This window comes from Ruditapes philippinarum, unplaced genomic scaffold (genome assembly GCF_026571515.1).
Source record: "Ruditapes philippinarum isolate M1 unplaced genomic scaffold, ASM2657151v2 ctg1874_1_1_1_1, whole genome shotgun sequence".
NCBI classification, from domain to species: Eukaryota; Metazoa; Mollusca; class Bivalvia; order Venerida; family Veneridae; genus Ruditapes; species Ruditapes philippinarum.
Window position 1 is genome coordinate 44778 of NW_026860657.1, and position 10823 is coordinate 55600.

A 10823-nucleotide genomic window follows, 5' to 3' on the forward strand; every position below is an offset into this window, starting at 1 on the left:
TTTAATGTAATGTTATTGAACCTTCTGTTCTGTCCGTGTGGTCTACATATATATAATACTGTATAAATAAAATTGATCTCATCTAACATAAGCACAAGATCAGAATATTAATTGTCACGATTTTGGTATAACAACTTTATCCTTGGGGATATAATTGTACACATATTGTGATAAGGCGACACACGCACGATAAATCCCTTTTTGAGAAAATTTTTAATATTATATTATCATATATTTACGTAACATTATGCCCACCCTAGGTTATATAGTGAGTGAATATGTGAAAATTAAATTTGTTAACAGTTTGCCACGATTCTTTTCAATATTATAACTTACTTCGCACGAACTATACTATAGATAACTCACGAGTCCCAAGGACTTTTCTATAAATATCCATGGGAAATTGCCTGCAAGGATCAATTTATAAAAATATTGGGCCAGACTTTTTATATTTTAGGCAGATTTATATTTTATCCTAGATTTATTTTTATATTTTTTGAAATATATAGTCAATTCAGCTTAACTTGACAATGAAAAATTGAGCATAATGTCAGTTTAATATTTAATGTGTTTAATATGTATTGGCATCATGTTTAGTTTTTTTCAGCACTTGAATTTTTATTGATGCATTGCTATTTAACTCAAACAACGTTATAACCCGCGATAACTTACGTATAGTAGACGGACATCCGCTGGCGTCTTTTTTATTTTTAGAAAAAATGTTTTATTTCATTTGAAGTAAATACAAAATTCATGTATGTAATATAACTAAATAACCTTTCTTGCGGAAAGATTCAAATTCAGTTTATCATTATCTTCCTACATACAAAGTTAAAGGACCCGTTACCAAGATCTAAGAGAAAAGTATATTATTTTTAACAAACAATGTAGGATAAAATTGTTTTTGTCTTGATATATTGAAATTGAAATCATAATGTGAGAAAAATCAGTTTATGAGCACACAGATAATAAGCATTGTTTGCATGTTTCAAAATGAAAACAGGATTTCACACTTCTCCCGAATACGTTGTATATATTTTGCGTAATTCGGCACAACTTTTAAACCTGGATATAAAAATGTAGATTCCTTCGTTAGGGGTTTCAGGGTCAGTAAAAATGAAGTGGGTTTGGGGGGCGAGAAAGGGAAATTTAAATTTTTTAACTTTTTTTAAGTAAATTTGATTTTAGAAACATGTAGATACCATAATCCTGATAATATTTCAAGGCTTTTTATTTAATGAGGGAAAAATTAGCTGGAAATTTCCCGGGGTTTACCAGGAAATATTTTTGGGGGGTTGATTTTTCAAGGCGCGGGTAAAACCTTCGGGGGTTTTGGGGAACCAATATGTTCTGTTATTGTAAAGTATATTATTTTGGTTTGTTTATTTTTGGCTTTTGATGCCTTTATTTAAAAAATTCTTTTGAATAATTTAAGATTATTACGCCTTTTTTTTAAAAATTAAAAATGCTTTTTTTATCTACTTGAAAAAAGGGCCAAAACCCAATATTTTTAAATCAATTTAAAAAATGGTAGGCCATACGTCTTACTTTAAGATTACGTTCCCGAAATTCGGCCCCAAATATGAAAACCCAATAAATGTTGATTTTTTTAAAACCAAATTTAAAACAAAAACACGAAAAAAATTTCCCAAATTTTTGAAAATTTCACTTAAAAAGAAATTCGGGTTTAAAAATTTTTCCCAAATTTTTTTTAATGGGATGAGACAGAAGAAAAAAACTCGGCATATGTATTTAAAGAGTTCCTTTAACAAACACAAACAAAATATAGTTGAATTGCCTTTTTACCCACGGAATTTCATTCCATTTACACACACTTTCTCTCTCGTTATATATATATCTATATATATATATATATATATATATATATATATATATATATATATATATATATATATATATATATATATATATATATATATATATATATATATATATATATATATTCATATTGACCGCATTTTCTAATCATTCTAATATGTTTATATAACTCGTAGACAAAGCTTTCCAAATACACCTTTCTGACGCATTTGTATCATGATGTGTATTACATTATTATCAACAACAGATATGAAATGAAACATCTGTTCCAACATAGTTTTTGTTGCTTGTCTCGAAAACATTTCTATACAATATTGATATCCCGAAAAGGAAGAATAAACTGTATTAACCTTCGTGATGGTGATTATGTCACGTCTCTAAACGATACCAACATATCTTATTTTGAGATAAATTATTTGACGATATATGTATGTTGAATATAACAAAGAACTTGCTTCAATTAAACGATGTAACTTGTGTCAAACTCAATATTCGAATTTAAACATTTCAATACAATATCGATTAACAGAAACATTTCTCAACAATTCTTTCTACAGGGACCATAATAAGAACAAACTTTTAAACCTGGTTTCAGAGAAAATATGAAAGGAAAGACTTAAAAGATAGAGCGAGTTCACTGAGCATACGAAGCTACAGAGGACCACCAGTTAAGGACCAAGCAGGACAACAAAGTCGCAAGGGCTGGACAAAGAGCGGGTGTCAAGACCTGTGTTCAATATTGTTCCGGAAGAAACGTCGTTACACTGTTGGTAACGCTTGCGTGTATTGTAGATCCTGGTCAATGTGTGGTTGCATTTCAGTCGTTGATTTGCAAATCTACAACTTCAACATTATACTAAATGAGCTAAATTAAATGATATTTACGGTGCCATTTTACTGTGTTCCAGAGAGAGAGAGATAGAGAGGGATTCCCCGAAATAACAAAAGCCTAAAAAGATCATTTAATATCTCATAAAGTGAGACAGGCATCAATTTATTTATCATTAGTTTAGAATATTAGTATAAATGTTAAGCAAAAATGCATGATTTTGCGTAAACATGTATGACGTCAACTTTGGAGAGATTGTTCTGTTGAGTTAGCCTGTTCGGCAGAAGATAATTTATTGTATCATCATTCTATGCATTCGCATCATTTTCCATTTTTTATTACTGTACATCTGTACTTCATACCGTGCTGTGTTAAACAATTTTGAAAACAATTATCATTTCGTAGAATTGAACATATTGTCAATGTGTTCAAAGTATTTTAGAAGACTTATAAAAAATGAGAACACGTTTGTTTTTATTCGGAACAATGGTTCAAAATATGATTGTTTATCAAAATTACTTTGCGTTTTGATTTTATAATCTTGTCGGAATGTGAAATGCGCCGTTTTTGGCAAATACCGGAATGTTTTAATACAAACTACACATCTCTTTATATTCAGTCCAATTATAAGCTATGTATAATTAGACATAATTGCCTTGTGAGGTTCATTGAATATGATGCGACATTAACAGGCAGTATGTCCTATTGACCGAAACGATATCACATCATATTTAATGGCTTACAAGTCAATAATTGTTTAATTCTATGACTAGCCTAAGATTATTTGGAATAACTAAAAGTAAAGCCTTATAAGGGAAATTAAAACAGGAACTTTCGGCTGTTCAATGAAGCGCGATGAAAAGACGTGAGTAAAAACATGCGTCAAATAAAGTTATTTGAGTATTAATGCCATCATAGCGGTGACACTTTTAACTTTAATAGTGAATCATTGATATTTAAATCGAAATATATGCCAAAAGAGAACAAAATGCGTCGATTAGTTTTTATGTTCATGTGTCTTTTATGGTCAGTGCCGAATGATAATCAAACATGAGTCTCATTTTGTTAGATTTTGAAAATACAATTCAGGCTGTGAATATAATACTATACCAAATGAATACGATTTACGCACAGGAAGGTATATGTTGTATTGTTATAAAATCTATTTTTAGATTGGGAAAAAACAATCCAGCCAAAAGATATTTATATAAATATTATACTTCATCTTGTTTTTTATGGTTTATCATGTTTTTTTTTTTGTTTTAAATTGACCAATGGGTTTTGCAGCAAATTTTAGTATAAATAAGAGTATGTTTTGGGGATTATTTTTGCAATTAATGCTTATTAGGAACATTTTGTCATTTTGTGCACTTCAATGTATTTGCGGAATACTAGTAACGCTAACACTTTCTTATTATGTCTTAAAAGGTTTTGATAAATATTTGCTTTGACATCATTATCGAACACGTAGTGTGGCATTTCTTCTAAACAAAAACATGGCCCTTTCAAAATGACCAATAATCTTTTGCGCAAAAATACTAACAAAGGTGGACAAAAAGTTGACTTTGCAAACATCCGAGTTTCATTTTAGGCCGCGATCATGTAAATATGACGATGAAACGATCATGTTAATATGAATGATTCTATATAGCAGAGTAATTTTATTCCCAGAGACAATTAGTATGACTATGTTGTAATCACGACCTGGTTTGTTTGTGCTCTCAGAGTTTATATAAATAAATAAATAAATAAATAACAACGTTTTGTACACAATTTATTTTCACTTGAGCTTTTTGAAATATTCAACCATCTGTTGTACAGAAGAAAGAAAGATAAATAATAATAATAAGCGCTGTTCAAAAATTCAATTGCTCTGGAGCAAAAGCCAGCGGCATATTTATCATCTTTGTCTCCCATAAATTAGATAAGTAAAGTTATACAAATGAGAATATTAAGAATAACTGTTTAAAGATAGTAAATCATTTCACAATATATTTCAGATTTCTCTTTAAAGCTTTTGATATAAGATTTCTGATATCTTCAAAAGTTTTGATATATTTAAATCACCGCGAAGATAAACTCAAATATCAATAAACATTTCCCGATATACCTGTGAAATCAAAATGTTAATCATATATTCTTATTTAAAGGAACAGCTGTTTTATCCATCATTCTAACACGTTAGATAACATTGTTTAAATTTTGGAATCGGAAAAACAGATATTTGTGGCCCAATTTAAAAAATTTTTGTTTTACAAAATTTAAATTTTGTAAAAAATTGGGTTTAAAACATGCCCTAAAAGAAAATTTTTAAAGCTAATACAAAACAAGTTTGGGAAACTCATGAAATAGCAGTTTTACTGTTAGGCGTTGATAATTTATACTCTCAAGCTGTTACTGATTTTTCACTTTTCACACTAAATCATGAACATAACTAAAGAACTGACTTTAATACATGTATTTGCACTTGTTATTTTATCATAAATCTTGCGAGGAAATTTTCCTTTTCATGCCATTAACTGATTTAATAACACAAAAAAAAACACAAAAAGATAACAAAACAAATTGCATTGAATATTCATATATTCCTTTATATAAACCGCAGATATATGGATACAAGGAGACTTTATCAGACTTGACTATTAACACAGTGACTCAACTGAGATGATTCTATATTAATTCGAAAACTCAATTGGACTAGTGATCAAAGGGACATACGGGCGGTTATATGCTGTGCATTTACAACCTTATCTTGTACAGCGCTATATTACAACATTTGATGCAGTATTTATCCGAAGAAAACGCGATATAGGCTTTTATTATGGCCTATTGGGTTGTTTTCGCATTGAGCGGTGTTTTACCACTCTTGTGAAGAAGAAGAAGAAAAAGAAGAAGAAGAAGAAGAAAAAGAAGAAGAAGAAGAAGCAGCAGAAGTAGAAGAAGAATTTCAAACTAACTCTCTTAAGTCATGTACAAGCATTCATGATATATACAATTACATGTATGCATAAGTAAATAACTAATTACATAGCATGATGACGTGACTGCAAGTATTGCTTTTCTTTCATTATTAATGGTTACCATTGATTATATATTTAATTTACAAGTTATTTACAGTTTTAGAGATTCCACATTCAAATACATAATATCAAGAAATAGTTCATGTATGAATTATACTTGCAATCTTGGGAGAGACAGTGTCAACATCTATTACATAGTATACTTTAAAACATGAATGAAACTTCCATACACTGATCTATGTAGTAAATTTACTAATCTAAGCTATATGATTTTGATTTATTGTAATAGTAATATGGCACAAAGTATTGAAATTATACAAACAAAACAAATGTTACTTTTAATGTATCAATAACACATCTATGTACATTTACATGGTGTATATGTATAAACAAATTAAACATCATTTCGGCATGATTTGCTCGCAAATCTCAAAACAGTATGTTCCGATAGTAAGCTACAAATATACCACGCACATGATGGCTTTCTTATAATACTGGGTGTAGGGTGAAAGTCATTGTGTTTTTTACAATAACTTTCATTATTGTTTGTACTATTATTAATTTTCCAGGTACTATTATATATATTTAGTTTATGCTTATATATTACAAACCATTTGCCGCAAATTGATAAGGAATGATGCAAGCAACTTTCAATTAAAACTGCATGCCTCTAGATGAGCCTATATATTTCAAGGAAATCAAACTTGAGATTTCCTTTAAAGATTTTCAGAAAGATAAAAAAGATTCAAGAATCAAGTAATATTTTTACATGTTACGTGCAATTATTTACTGATTTTGCAGTATATATCACTATATTTCTACTACGTGACTAACGCGATAAGGGATATTTTATGCATATTTTGTCATCTGTTGCGTAAATTGCGTGGATTGTAAGTGTCGATTTCAATGTTTTAATTATCATCTTTATTTACCTCACAATATGTTACTTTTAAATACATTATCAAAATTTTCATAAAAATTAGCACGAATCTGGAGGTGTGCTGCTTTAAAGCATCATTGCGCGTTTTGTACCGGCGACAAAACTTTTGTGTCGTTTCAAACGATAAAATATTCATCAAAAAAACTATCGACTATGTTAAAGAAGAGATTTATCATGAAATATTGAAAAAAAATCAAATCTAATTAAGAAACATAAGTATTCACTTACGAAATTTCTAAAAAGATATAGTATTTCGCACTTACCTAATAGTTTAACCAATCCTTTACCTGTGAAAATTACACATGCTAAACTAATTTATTACTCATTTTTCGTTTCAGTTTGAAATCAAATGCTGTAAGTGGGTTAGGCATTTCTGTTTTACCGTTTTATCAAAAAATAAAAACATAGATGAAGTTTTCACAGCCACTATATAGCTAGAAGCATATTTTGTTAAGATGCAGGAATTGATATTGCATTTATTCTCTCAAAAGAGATGCAAAAACTGAATTTTTATAGTGCTTATATCTAAAACACATCAGCATATTTTATATAGTGTTTACTAATAAAAGAATAAAAAAGATGAGGCTAAGCGTGTGGTAAGTTTAATTCTAACAAAATCATTTTTCAATCTTTCTAAATGGAACTATTATATTGAGACAAAAACAACACTATAACACTATGATCGTTCGATTGTTAAAAAGCTTGTTTTAAAATGCATTATACGAGTTAGGTTTTGGTATTATCATCTTCATTCAACATATAATCAATTTATATACTCTATGAAACATAATTATATTTATTTAATAATCATTAAATTATTCAATATCTTTTCCATGGACCTACAAGAGATGGATATCTTAAATAAATCAAATCAAAATATACCGTCAAGGCACAACATTGAAGTTTCATAAAATATTACATAATAAGTTGATAAAATAAAGAAAAAACAATCGCTAAACTTGGCTAAAGAACGACAAAATTGAAAATATTGCAGGCTCGGTTTGACTTAGTCTGTTCAGGGACTGTATTGGAAACTGCAATCTACCGTTTACGCACCTGGCACCAATTTAAGCAGAATTCAACATGTTACATAAAGTGGTAGAACTTTGACTGTAGAAAAATTCTGTGGCGGTTATCCTGGAACGTTGGAGTCATTCCATGAAAAGCGGCATATGGACCTACTGAAAAAATGCGTGAGCCCTCAACGAAAAAAAAAAAATGCGCGTAACTAAAAAAATGGAATTTGGAAAGGAGATCACATATTATAAGAAGAACGATAGAAATACAGACATAACGAACATCAGATGTTTAATTCAACATAAATATAAATGAAAGACGGACAAGAGTAAAAATAGCCAAGAAATGAGATAAAAAGATATAACAAACGCTCTTGCAACTCATATGTAAAAGAATGTGATAGAGATCATTTTGGTATATTCTAGAAGTTGATCCATTATAATTTGTTTGTCTTTCATTCTAATTCTGTTTTTTTAAAGAATATTTGAAATGTTTTTTTTTGTATATTGTCAATTGAAACTTGAATTGTAAAAATATTCTAAAGAATAAAATACATGTAGGTTTAAGCTACCTGTCATGCTATTCAGAATAATAAATTACAAATATACCAAAGTAAAATCTTTATTTTATTTCCAGAAGAGACATGAAAAAAATGGAATTGACAGTTGATAGAAATCAAATATTGCGTTACGACATAAACTGATCTTGCGCTACATATCATTTTTTATGATCATCATAAAAGCAATTATATATTTTGACAATTACGGTCAATTTGTAGATTTTGATTTAAATCATACGTTACTGATCTGATAAAACTGTTATTTAAATGTTCATACAACGCTTTTATCTTTACCCGCAATTGTCATCTTGTAGCAGCTTTAATCTGGTAAAAGTATTGGAGAAATCGGGTGCATAATTTAAATGGTAAGTGTGATCGAATATTTAGATGTTGTCTCTCTGATGACGGACATGTGGTTCTTTTTTGACGTTAGTGTAATTTGATGTAATGATATTAAACCTTCAGTTCTGTCCATGTGGTCTATATATATAATTCAGTATAAATAAAATTGATCTCATCTAACATAAGCACAAGATCAGAATATTAATTGTCACCATTTTGGTATTACAACTTTATCCTTGGGGATATAATTGTACACATATTGTGATAAGGCGACACACGCACGATAAATCCCTTTTTGGGAACAATTTTTAATATTATATTATTATATATTTACGTGACATTATGCCCACCCAAGGGAATATAGTGTGTGAATATGTGAAAGTTAAATTAGTTTACATTTTGCCATGATTCTTTTCAATATTATAACTTAATTCACACGAACTATAGTATAGATAACTCACGAGTCCCAAGGACATTTCTTTAAATATCCATGGAAAATTGCCTGCAAGGATCAATTTATAAAACAAGTGGGCCAGACTTTTTATATTTTAGGCAGATTTATATTTTATCCTAGATTTATGTTTATATTTTTTAATATATAGTATTCAGCTTAACTTCAATGAAAAATTGAGCATAATGTCACTTTAACATTTAATTTGTTTAATATGTATTGGCATCATGTTAAATTTGTTCACCACTTGACCATTTGTTTATGCATTGCTATCAAATTCAAACACGGTACTAACGCAGCGATAATTTACATATACTAAAAGATTTAAATTCAGTTTATCATTTTCTTCCGACACACGAAGTTGGATAACATTGCTTTATTCTTGATATGTTAAAATTGAAATCATTATTTGAGGACAATATTAGTTTAGGAGCACACAAAAATTTGGTAAGCATCGTTTTGCGTTGTTTTTTTTTTTTTCCCAAAATTGGGAAGATTAGGATTTTCAACCATAAAAATACTGTTTGATTTCCCTATTCGAATTTAGGACAGTCTGTTAACAATGAAAAGTAGGGGCAAAATGAGCAAAAAATTAGGGGTTTGGCCTCCTTTGCCACCCGGAACTTGTTTGACTGGGTCGTTATGGGTTGGCGTTCCACTGAACGCCTACCTTTCCTTGTTGATCTTGTTTTCATATTTTATCATTTATTCATTTTAAGTTTAATGAATATAAAGATATATTTGGAAACCCCTTAGTGATACTATCTCAAGGTTTTTTTTTATTTTGATGAAATGAAAAAATTAGCGGGTTTTAAATTTCCAGGAAATGTTGCTAGAACTAAGTGATCTCCAGGTAGGGATAAATACCCGGTTGTCCTGAAACATGTATGCCCTTGTTGACATTTATTGTAAGATGTATGAATGTGGTGATAGTTTTGCTGTTGATGTCTTGTAATTGAAAATTTAATCTTTGCCAATACTAAAGGGGAGTGGGGCGGTCTTTTATAGATGCAATATTATACTAATCCCAGGCTACAAATTCTGATAATAATCGAAATATTCTTCTATTCAATGCGTGCTTTATCTATTTTTCATTTTACTACAGATCTTTTCATAAGTGTCAGTAAATAACATTTTGTCCATTGTATAAGCTTGCTCTCATAATAATCTTGAGTTAGATTCATGATATGTTGCTTTATAAGATTACAATGACAATTACAATTACAAGAGGGTATTTCGTTATTTTCATAAATTTGATATCTGTAGCTGTAGCAAATCAAACAGCGGGCCATTCAATTTGGAAGGATATCTTTAATTTTCATCAACGTCGTCACTTATTTGATTGATAAACTAAAATAATGAAATCAATTCTAGTTACTTTAATACTTTTCGGTCTTTTCAAATGAGCCGAAATGCTAAAGTTTTGCATTACGAGGAGAAATTGTTAGAAAAGATGATAAGACAGGAGATTTCCGTTGAAGCTATGAAGAAAGAAATAGAAATATCGCGGAACAAAATAACGACCTATCTTGATAATCTTCAGGAAGAAAGAATTTTTTGGGAGAAAAATTTACTAGCCACAGCTGAAGAGTGCCAAAGACATAGCAGATATTGTAAAAGAAACTAAAGCAAAAGTCCAAGAGGAATTAAGACTCTTGAAAGTGAAAAGGAAAATTTTGTTTCAAAATTAAAAGGTTCGGATTTTTACAGAACAATTATTAACAATTGATTACATTATTTTAGCATCATACCATTTGGTAAGTTAATAAATCATTAAAAAATATTTCAACTGCCAGGTATGACAATAATGAAGTCACAGTATCTGT